Source organism: Rhipicephalus microplus, unplaced genomic scaffold (assembly GCF_043290135.1).
Source record: "Rhipicephalus microplus isolate Deutch F79 unplaced genomic scaffold, USDA_Rmic scaffold_205, whole genome shotgun sequence".
NCBI lineage: Eukaryota > Metazoa > Arthropoda > Arachnida > Ixodida > Ixodidae > Rhipicephalus > Rhipicephalus microplus.
Genome location: NW_027464776.1, coordinates 52501 through 65000, shown reverse-complemented (window position 1 = coordinate 65000; position 12500 = coordinate 52501). Strand labels below are relative to the sequence as shown.

Below are 12500 nucleotides of genomic sequence, written 5' to 3'. Positions count from 1 at the left end.
AGTGAGTCCAGTTTCCCGCCAAAACATGGGCGCGGCCATATTGGATTGAGGTCACATTTTCGCCAAAAGTGGAATAACTTTGGAACGAAAGGTCGCAGGAAGACAAAACTGGTATCATTTTGATCAGAAAAAAGTGCTAATAGTGATAGGAAAAAACGCGGTGTTCCTACGTTAACTCTAACACCAAAATCCGGAACCCCCCTATTACCAGGGTTGAAAACCTGCACATTGTGGCCAGGTTGAGCAACTGGATTAAACCAAATTTGGCGGAACTAGGAAATTCTTGCTGAAAACGCTCGGAACCAAGTCCTGGTGCCACAGAACAGCAGAATTATTCTTCTCAGTTCAAGAGGGCCACAAAAGAACAAGGAATTTCAACTTTCCTGACCATTTTCTACAGTTAGACAAAAACAGCAAATCCGAGGCTGGTTTCGGTTCTTTTCTGGAGCCGGCAGTTCTGGAAGTGCTTGAAGACTGGATACACGCTTTTGCTAGTAGTTCTGGGGCGAAACGACAGGAAATTGACATTTTCCGACTGTTCTGAGTTCGGATTCCCGTCAAAATGAGAGGCGGCCATCTTTGATTGAACACTTCACGCCAAAGGTAGAATAACTCCGGAACGAATCCCCGTAGAGAGACAAAACTGGTATCTATCTGTTTAGCGGAAAACGCCAACAGAGACAGGAAAAGTGCGGCGCCTCTACGCTGCCAAGAACACCTAAAACCGGCAACCTCTACTACCAAGGTTGAGGAACATCTCTGGCGATACCAGAACAAGTTAAAAAGGAGTAACTTTCTTCCAGACGGCAAACAACGGCTTCGAAGGCACAAACCCTTCTCTTGGAACACAGCGTGGAGATTAGGAGAAGATGTTGAAACCCAAGGGGATGAGAACGGAAACCCAGAAACAAGGACTGGAGGGAAGAGGACCTCTACAAACGGCAAACCCAGCAGTGGGGCCTACGTCAAAGGTCCTAAAAAACACAGGAAGCAATGACGACTCTGCAATTACAGACCCCACGCAAGGGGCGAAGACAGACAAGATACAGAAGAAGAAGACCAAGAGGGTGGAACAAAAACAAGTGACCAACAAAGAAGAGAAGGCAAAGAAAGAAGAACCACAAGGAGCGATGCCCGCCAAAGCTTCTCTTGAAACAGATTGGTGGAGCCCAACCGAGAATGACCAGGTAGAGGGAGGCAGCCGAGGAACCGAAATCGAAGAAGCTGAAGGAGGAGAGGTCCACCCTCAAACACAAACGGCTGCTAACGAAGGAGCGCTAGACAACTGGGACGAAGACAGAAATTCACAATCGTCACTCCCAACCAGCCGCGGAGAAAAGGGTACAGTTTTGTCTAGACTTTCCAAAGCAGACAAGAACACTATGAGGGCTCTCATTAAAATCTCTACATTGACGGGCGGCGACGAGGCGGTAGCCCAGCAGATTGAAGCGATAATCTCCGAACAAGCTAAATTGAAAAACCTGTTAATGGAACAGGCTCAACAGATTGCGTTCCAAAAAGGCAGGATCGAAGAATTGGAGAAAAGAAGACAAGAAGAACCACTCGAACAAAGGGAAGAGCCAACACAGAGCAACACTCCCGCAACCGAGAGCCGACCAACCTATGCTCTGGTGGTATCTTCCGGAACAATGGAGAAAAAAGAGGTCGCATCGCTTCTGAGGCAGCGGGTGGATCCCCTCGACCTGGGAATCCAAGAAGCAACAATTCGGCCAGGGAGAGAGGGAATTGTCGTGATGACGAAGTCAAAAGAAGACTCAGCTAAGATTCTCCAGTTCATTCAGAAGGACAGAGAACTGAGAAATGTTGAAGCCAAGCTCCCAAAGGAGAACAGGATCCATAAGAAAATAATTGGACTCGAGGATGAAATTGACGAGGTCAATCTCCCAGCCCGAATCGTCAGGCAAAACCGTTTGGTGTGCTCGCCAGAAGACATAACAATAAAGAAGACATGGCCGGGCAAGAGAGGCAAGACAGTGATTCTTGCCCTAAATCGAAGTGCAAACAAAGCAATCGGAAGCCGAACTGCACTGAACATCGGCTGGTCACGATGCCCGATCTTTGACGACATCTTTTGGCCCAGATGCACAAGATGCGCCATGCACGGCCACATTGCTCCCGATTGCGATGGCCCCCAGCGCTGCATTAACTGTGGCCAACGAGGTCACTACCAAAGAGAATGTGAAGCAGAATCGCACTGCAACATCTGCGAGACTGAGGGTCGCACGGAGACAGATCATTCTATGATGTCCAGGGAATGCCCGGTATACATAACAAAGGTACAGGCCGAGAAAGGCAAAATTCTAGCTAGACTAAACTAAGAGTACCCAACACACAGGCACAATGGCGAATAACACTGAAATACAAATAATACAGGTAAATTTAGGCAGGGCATTTAAGGCAAATCAGTCACTAAACAATTTTCAACAAGAAGAAGAATTCGACATATCTGTACTCCAAGAACCATATTCGCTCAACAACAAAATCATAGGGTTTCCGCTAAAGCATAAAGTTATAGCCAACAACAAAGACCCGAAGACAGCCATCATAATACACAAAGAAAATATAACCGCTTTCCCAATTATTATAGAACAAAAACTAATAGCAGTCAAGATAAATAAAGGTGAAAGAGAATTGGTAATTATCAACTGCTACTGTCCTCCGAATGAAAACGTCGAGCTGGCAATGTCAGCAATAGGAAACATTTTACAGAAATTTATAGACATTAACACGATAATAATGGGTGACTTCAACTCAAAACATCAAATTTGGGGAAGCACGGAGACGGATGAGAAAGGTGAAAAAGTATTAGAATTCACAGTATTACACAACCTGACATTATTAAATGCCAAAGAATCACCTCCGACATTTAAAACAAGTAGGGCGAGGGGTTGGATTGACCTCACCATATGTGACGCAAACCTAAACCAGGATATTAAAAGCTGGGAAGTACTTAAAACCTATAATCACAGCGATCACAGATACATTAAAGTTGTTATTAAAAATGAAGAACTTCCAGAGGAATATGGCCTAACGTTAAAAGGGCAAACAAAAGTCATGGAAAAGTTGCAAATTGATCCCTGGTTTGAGGAAGTCCAGGGGAAAATAAACACGAAGGAAAGTATTGAAGAAATAGTGAATACGCTACACGAGAAAATCGAGAAACTTAAGAAGGAATTCAGTAAAAAGAAAAAACCTTCTAAACAAAAACCGAATACTTGGTGGTCAAGAGACCTAGAAATTGAAAGGAAGAGAGTCAGAGCACTACGAAGGAGGTATCAAAAGGCGAAAGGGGATATCAGAGAACAATACAAAAAGGAATACTATAAAGAACATGACACGTATAACAACATGATAGAACAGGCTAAAAACAACAGTTGGAAAACTCTATGTACTAAGGCTACGAAAAATCCATTCATCCTACCGTATAAAATTGCACGAAATAAGATGAAAACCAAGGTTATGTTTAGAAGCATCACAAAAGAAAATGGAGAAGTCACAAAGACTCTTCAGGAAACAATAGAACACATTCTAGGAAATTTATACCCTAACTGCATGGAAAATGACGAGCCAGGACACAGTCAAATACAATCAAGCAACGACACAATAAACAATAACAAACAGGGAGGAAATTGGACATCGGGAGCAGAAATGAGAGAAAGAAATTTACCCAGTGATGACCTCCCATTTACAGAGATTGAAGTAACGCAGATAGTAAAAAATCTGAGGAAAGATGTAACCCCCGGACCAGACAACCTAAAAACTAACCTCATACAAGTGATGTATGAAAGGCATAAGACTTTCTTTGTCAATCTTTTTAATGCATGCTTAAAGCACGGACATTTTCCTCAAAGATGGAAAGAATCTAAAATTATATTGATTCCAAAAGGGAACGGAGAGGACAAATCCGAGGAAAACAAATATCGCCCAATAGCTATTAACTCGATTTTGGGAAAAATATTAGAAAAGCTCATAAAAGATAGAATCTATTATTTCTTGTTTAAAAATCACCATTTTAACAAAAAACAATTTGGATTTACCCATGGGACATCAACAACCACGGCATTGGAAGAAATAATCAAACGAATAAACCAAGCGAAAATTGATAAGCTAAACAGCATGCTAATAGCACTAGATATTAAAAACGCATTCAATTCTATAAAACCCGAAGTAGTTATTCAGAAATTAGAAGAATATAAGTGTCCCAACAACCTAATAAAACTGGCGGACAATATTCTACGGAACAGGAAAATAATCTATGAAACAGATGGAGTAAAAATTAAGAAAACACTAACTTCAGGTTCCCCACAGGGGTCACCTTTAAGCCCACTCTGTTGGAATATAACAATAGGCGACCTATTAGAAACTCAGCTTCAAGAAGGAGTACACATCCAAGCCTTTGCGGACGACGTGGTGTTACACATAAAGTTCCGCTCAAGAAAAGAGGTGGAGGAAAAAGCTACGAAGGCACTAACACTAATAAATCAGTGGGCACATCAAAAAGGAATAACCCTGAATAAGGAAAAATCGGAATATATGATAATCGGAAAGCAGTACATTAGCCATCAACCCCAAATAAAAATCGGACAGGATAAAATCAAAATGGTTAACGAAATGAAAATTCTAGGGGTGGTCTTGGACACAAAACTAACATTCCTCCCACATCTAAAATACTTAAAAAGAAAAGTAGACGAAGTCACGTATAATTTAAGTCGTACAATAAAAGACGACAAACATACAAATAGAAACACACTACAGTTAATATATAAAAGGGGTATAGAACGAATGGTTACATACGCCTCCCCAGCATGGTATAGCCGAAAAACCATTTTTATTAAAAAACTGAAATCAATCCAAAGATTACCTTTATTATTAATAACTAAATCATTCAAAACAACATCAAATCTTTCACTCAACATATTAGCAAACATTCCACCTCTCCATTTGACAATCGAAAAAGAAAACGAATTACACTACATACTTAAGAAAGGAAAGAACTTCACATGGCAACAGAAAGTATACACCGAAAACGAAATAATGAAGAAACACGACCAATGGCAAGATCATCCAGCAAATAAAGTTAGCATACCCTTTGGAACAACAGAGGAAGAAGCAGACTTCAAAATATACACAGACGGATCAAAGAAAGAAAAAGAAACAGGAGCGGCATTTATAATACTAAACAAAGATAACCAAATCCAAACAGTGAAAAAATATAAACTTCCAGAACACAGCAGTAATTACGAGGCTGAGATCATTGCAATCCAGAAAGCAATAGAACATATCTGGCCTCTACAAGCTTTCGTTAAATACCAGCTTTTTACAGACAGCCAATCTGCACTTCTGGCAATAAAAAATCCAGATAACCTAAATCCAATTATTTGTAACATCAGGAAAACCTTAAGCCAAACACAAAGTAAAGATATTAAACTGACCTACGTAAAAGCACACAGTGGGAATATAGGGAACACATTAGCCGACGAATGCGCAAAAGAAGCGAGCAAAGACGGAGAGGAAATATTTGTTCCCATAACGAAAACAGTTATAGCAAAAGAATTAAAGAAAAAGTTAAACGACGAGTGGAATGAATTATGGAAGAAAGAAGGCAAGCATAGCTACACATTTACATGGATAAGAAATACAAATTTCATTCCGCCACACTTTCCAACTAATTACTACACATCACAGGCAATAACAGGACATGGAAGATTTCCATTCTACTTTACACGATTCGGAATACTGCAACAAGCGACATGTTATTGTTCAAACATAATAGAAAGTTTTGACCACTACTTACAGCAATGTCCCATTGTAACAAACGAAAGAAAGGAACTAAAAAGAATTTTAGGACAAAACCTGCAAAATAGAAAGCCAGAAATAATCAAACAAAAAGAAACAATGAAAATACTTGAAACAATGGTGGAAAAGATTAACGAGGCCATCCTACAGTGCTGAAAATTGAAGACAGACGAAAGAACTTGTAAAACTACAAAAGACAACAACTAGTGCTTGTCATGGGAAATGGCTCAAAAGACCGATATTGGAGAGGATACCTCGGCTTTCATTTCCCATGGGCACTGAAAACTACACATATACAGACACAACACAGAAGCGAGAACTAACAGCTTTAACACAGTATTGGAAAATCAAGAGGTTCAAAACAATCACAAAACTCCAAGATAACATTCCCTTTAAATAAATCAACCATTTATTAAGACAATACAATCTAAAGAAACGGCAACTAAGACACGGTTTATCTCATGCCACCAAAGAAATAATGAAAAAAAAAAAAAGAAGAAAAGAAAAAAAAAAAAAAGAAAAAAAAAAAAAAAGAAAAAAAAAAAGAAGAAAAAAGAAAAAAAAAAAGAAGAAGACTTCAAGAATCAACGCACCAGCGGACTCGGAGGCCTCGAGGCCTAGAAGATCACTGGACAAGGACGAAGAAACAACCTCCTCAAGACAAGGAGAAGTGTGAAGACAACAGACATCATTACAGTTAAATTAAATTTAAATTAAATCCTTGACTCTAAGCCAACTAAATTATCATAGCTTATCAATTTTTCTTGAAAATAATCAATAAATGCCCGTTGACTGGCTGGCCCGTTCCCCTGACTCGTGGTTTCCTGGTGGTAGTCTTCTCATCTCTCTCACTCACCTTCACTCACTTTCTCACTTCCTAACTCTATATCTATCAAAATATCAAACATTCCTTCCCTCCCTTCCCTTCCCTTCTCTTCTCTCTACCCTACCACACTTTCATTCTTTCCTCCTTTCCCACCCATCTAACTCTTCCACTCTTCCCCTTATCCTCATCCTATCTCTACCCCATTCCCTTCCATACCTGCGATACATTAGTGGTGCAGGTGGGCCCCCCCCAAGGCCCTTCTCACATTCTGTCCCTATCTACTGCCACCAGGGGGCCCGAGTGGATCCGGCCAGCCATTCTCACAGGAGCGAGTTTTTCAAGGTTTTCGACAACAAAAAGAGTGAGTACGCTAAAACCTTTGCACACTCCTCTACTATAAAGTGACCGAGACCACCCGGGTGCCGAAAACCGCACGAAAATCGGCCAAGGAACGCCAAAAATCCGAGTTTTCATCGATGTAAACAGCCTCTTGGCGGCCATTACACAAGGAACACCCAAAACTCGACGATAACAGCAAATCCGCGGCTGATTTCGGCTGAATTCCGGTGCCGGGAGAGTCCTGGGGAGTATCCGAAGATAGGACAGCCAGTTTTGCGCGGGGATCTAGGGCGAAACGTCTGAAAATCGCCGGTTTTCCGACCGAAGTGAGTCCAGTTTCCCGCCAAAACATGGGCGCGGCCATATTGGATTGAGGTCACATTTTCGCCAAAAGTGGAATAACTTTGGAACGAAAGGTCGCAGGAAGACAAAACTGGTATCATTTTGATCAGAAAAAAGTGCTAATAGTGATAGAAAAAAACGCGGTGTTCCTACGTTAACTCTAACACCAAAATCCGGAACCCCCCTATTACCAGGGTTGAAAACCTGCACATTGTGGCCAGGCTGAGCAACTGGATTAAACCAAATTTGGCGGAACTAGGAAATTCTTGCTGAAAACGCTCGGAACCAAGTCCTGGTGCCACAGAACAGCAGAATTATTCTTCTCAGTTCAAGAGGGCCACAAAAGAACAAGGAATTTCAACTTTCCTGACCATTTTCTACAGTTAGACAAAAACAGCAAATCCGAGGCTGGTTTCGGTTCTTTTCTGGAGCCGGCAGTTCTGGAAGTGCTTGAAGACTGGATACACGCTTTTGCTAGTAGTTCTGGGGCGAAACGACAGGAAATTGACATTTTCCGACTGTTCTGAGTTCGGATTCCCGTCAAAATGAGAGGCGGCCATCTTTGATTGAACACTTCACGCCAAAGGTAGAATAACTCCGGAACGAATCCCCGTAGAGAGACAAAACTGGTATCTATCTGTTTAGCGGAAAACGCCAACAGAGACAGGAAAAGTGCGGCGCCTCTACGCTGCCAAGAACACCTAAAACCGGCAACCTCTACTACCAAGGTTGAGGAACATCTCTGGCGATACCAGAACAAGTTAAAAAGGAGTAACTTTCTTCCAGACGGCAAACAACGGCTTCGAAGGCACAAACCCTTCCCTTCTCTTGGAACACAGCGTGGAGATTAGGAGAAGATGTTGAAACCCAAGGGGATGAGAACGGAAACCCAGAAACAAGGACTGGAGGGAAGAGGACCTCTACAAACGGCAAACCCAGCAGTGGGGCCTACGTCAAAGGTCCTAAAAAACACAGGAAGCAATGACGACTCTGCAATTACAGACCCCACGCAAGGGGCGAAGACAGACAAGATACAGAAGAAGAAGACCAAGAGGGTGGAACAAAAACAAGTGACCAACAAAGAAGAGAAGGCAAAGAAAGAAGAACCACAAGGAGCGATGCCCGCCAAAGCTTCTCTTGAAACAGATTGGTGGAGCCCAACCGAGAATGACCAGGTAGAGGGAGGCAGCCGAGGAACCGAAACCGAAGAAGCTGAAGGAGGAGAGGTCCACCCTCAAACACAAACGGCTGCTAACGAAGGAGCGCTAGACAACTGGGACGAAGACAGAAATTCACAATCGTCACTCCCAACCAGCCGCGGAGAAAAGGGTACAGTTTTGTCTAGACTTTCCAAAGCAGACAAGAACACTATGAGGGCTCTCATTAAAATCTCTACATTGACGGGCGGCGACGAGGCGGTAGCCCAGCAGATTGAAGCGATAATCTCCGAACAAGCTAAATTGAAAAACCTGTTAATGGAACAGGCCCAACAGATTGCGTTCCAAAAAGGCAGGATCGAAGAATTGGAGAAAAGAAGACAAGAAGAACCACTCGAACAAAGGGAAGAGCCAACACAGAGCAACACTCCCGCAACCGAGAGCCGACCAACCTATGCTCTGGTGGTATCTTCCGGAACAATGGAGAAAAAAGAGGTCGCATCGCTTCTGAGGCAGCGGGTGGATCCCCTCGACCTGGGAATCCAAGAAGCAACAATTCGGCCAGGGAGAGAGGGAATTGTCGTGATGACGAAGTCAAAAGAAGACTCAGCTAAGATTCTCCAGTTCATTCAGAAGGACAGAGAACTGAGAAATGTTGAAGCCAAGCTCCCAAAGGAGAACAGGATCCATAAGAAAATAATTGGACTCGAGGATGAAATTGACGAGGTCAATCTCCCAGCCCGAATCATCAGGCAAAACCGTTTGGTGTGCTCGCCAGAAGACATAACAATAAAGAAGACATGGCCGGGCAAGAGAGGCAAGACAGTGATTCTTGCCCTAAATCGAAGTGCAAACAAAGCAATCGGAAGCCGAACTGCACTGAACATCGGCTGGTCACGATGCCCGATCTTTGACGACATCTTTTGGCCCAGATGCACAAGATGCGCCATGCACGGCCACATTGCCCCCGATTGCGATGGCCCCCAGCGCTGCATTAACTGTGGCCAACGAGGTCACTACCAAAGAGAATGTGAAGCAGAATCGCACTGCAACATCTGCGAGATTGAGGGTCGCACGGAGACAGATCATTCTATGATGTCCAGGGAATGCCCGGTATACATAACAAAGGTACAGGCCGAGAAAGGCAAAATTCTAGCTAGACTAAACTAAGAGTACCCAACACACAGGCACAATGGCGAATAGCACTGAAATACAAATAATACAGGTAAATTTAGGCAGGGCATTTAAGGCAAATCAGTCACTAAACAATTTTCAACAAGAAGAAGAATTCGACATATCTGTACTCCAAGAACCATATTCGCTCAACAACAAAATCATAGGGTTTCCGCTAAAGCATAAAGTTATAGCCAACAACAAAGACCCGAAGACAGCCATCATAATACACAAAGAAAATATAACCGCTTTCCCAATTATTATAGAACAAAAACTAATAGCAGTCAAGATAAATAAAGGTGAAAGAGAATTGGTAATTATCAACTGCTACTGTCCTCCGAATGAAAACGTCGAGCTGGCAATGTCAGCAATAGGAAACATTTTACAGAAATTTATAGACATTAACACGATAATAATGGGTGACTTCAACTCAAAACATCAAATTTGGGGAAGCACGGAGACGGATGAGAAAGGTGAAAAAGTATTAGAATTCACAGTATTACACAACCTGACATTATTAAATGCCAAAGAATCACCTCCGACATTTAAAACAAGTAGGGCGAGGGGTTGGATTGACCTCACCATATGTGACGCAAACCTAAACCAGGATATTAAAAGCTGGGAAGTACTTAAAACCTATAATCACAGCGATCACAGATACATTAAAGTTGTTATTAAAAATGAAGAACTTCCAGAGGAATATGGCCTAACGTTAAAAGGGCAAACAAAAGTCATGGAAAAGTTGCAAATTGATCCCTGGTTTGAGGAAGTCCAGGGGAAAATAAACACGAAGGAAAGTATTGAAGAAATAGTGAATACGCTACACGAGAAAATCGAGAAACTTAAGAAGGAATTCAGTAAAAAGAAAAAACCTTCTAAACAAAAACCGAATACTTGGTGGTCAAGAGACCTAGAAATTGAAAGGAAGAGAGTCAGAGCACTACGAAGGAGGTATCAAAAGGCGAAAGGGGATATCAGAGAACAATACAAAAAGGAATACTATAAAGAACATGACACGTATAACAACATGATAGAACAGGCTAAAAACAACAGTTGGAAAACTCTATGTACTAAGGCTACGAAAAATCCATTCATCCTACCGTATAAAATTGCACGAAATAAGATGAAAACCAAGGTTATGTTTAGAAGCATCACAAAAGAAAATGGAGAAGTCACAAAGACTCTTCAGGAAACAATAGAACACATTCTAGGAAATTTATACCCTAACTGCATGGAAAATGACGAGCCAGGACACAGTCAAATACAATCAAGCAACGACACAATAAACAATAACAAACAGGGAGGAAATTGGACATCGGGAGCAGAAATGAGAGAAAGAAATTTACCCAGTGATGACCTCCCATTTACAGAGATTGAAGTAACGCAGATAGTAAAAAATCTGAGGAAAGATGTAACCCCCGGACCAGACAACCTAAAAACTAACCTCATACAAGTGATGTATGAAAGGCATAAGACTTTCTTTGTCAATCTTTTTAATGCATGCTTAAAGCACGGACATTTTCCTCAAAGATGGAAAGAATCTAAAATTATATTGATTCCAAAAGGGAACGGAGAGGACAAATCCGAGGAAAACAAATATCGCCCAATAGCTATTAACTCGATTTTGGGAAAAATATTAGAAAAGCTCATAAAAGATAGAATCTATTATTTCTTGTTTAAAAATCACCATTTTAACAAAAAACAATTTGGATTTACCCATGGGACATCAACAACCACGGCATTGGAAGAAATAATCAAACGAATAAACCAAGCGAAAATTGATAAGCTAAACAGCATGCTAATAGCACTAGATATTAAAAACGCATTCAATTCTATAAAACCCGAAGTAGTTATTCAGAAATTAGAAGAATATAAGTGTCCCAACAACCTAATAAAACTGGCGGACAATATTCTACGGAACAGGAAAATAATCTATGAAACAGATGGAGTAAAAATTAAGAAAACACTAACTTCAGGTTCCCCACAGGGGTCACCTTTAAGCCCACTCTGTTGGAATATAACAATAGGCGACCTATTAGAAACTCAGCTTCAAGAAGGAGTACACATCCAAGCCTTTGCGGACGACGTGGTGTTACACATAAAGTTCCGCTCAAGAAAAGAGGTGGAGGAAAAAGCTACGAAGGCACTAACACTAATAAATCAGTGGGCACATCAAAAAGGAATAACCCTGAATAAGGAAAAATCGGAATATATGATAATCGGAAAGCAGTACATTAGCCATCAACCCCAAATAAAAATCGGACAGGATAAAATCAAAATGGTTAACGAAATGAAAATTCTAGGGGTGGTCTTGGACACAAAACTAACACACAAACTAACATTCCTCCCACATCTAAAATACTTAAAAAGAAAAGTAGACGAAGTCACGTAAATTTAAGTCGTACAATAAAAGACGACAAACATACAAATAGAAAACACACTACAGTTAATATATAAAAGGGGTATAGAACGAATGGTTACATACGCCTCCCCAGCATGGTATAGCCGAAAAACCATTTTATTAAAAAACCTGAAATCAATCCAAAGATTACCTTTATTATTATAACTAAATCATTCAAACAACATCAAATCTTTCACTCAACATATTAGCAAACATTCCACCTCTCCATTTGACAATCGAAAAGAAAACGAATTACACTACATACTTAAGAAGGAAAGAACTTCACATGGCAACAGAAAGTATACACCGAAAACGAAATAATGAAGAAACACGACCAATGGCAAGATCATCCAGCAAATAAAGTTAGCATACCCTTTGGAACAACAGAGGAAGAAGCAGACTTCAAAATATACACAGACGGATCAAAAAAGAAAAAGAAACAGGA

The 12500-nt window shown here is 41.2% G+C and overlaps 1 protein-coding gene across 1 annotated transcript in view; it reads right to left on the bottom strand.

Moving 5' to 3' along the window:
- Positions 1 to 12500, bottom strand: part of LOC142792126 (uncharacterized) — a gene marked incomplete at both ends in the record, with an annotated part of 286387 nt that overhangs the window by 228399 nt on the left and 45488 nt on the right. The gene's annotated exons all lie outside the window — the stretch shown is intronic.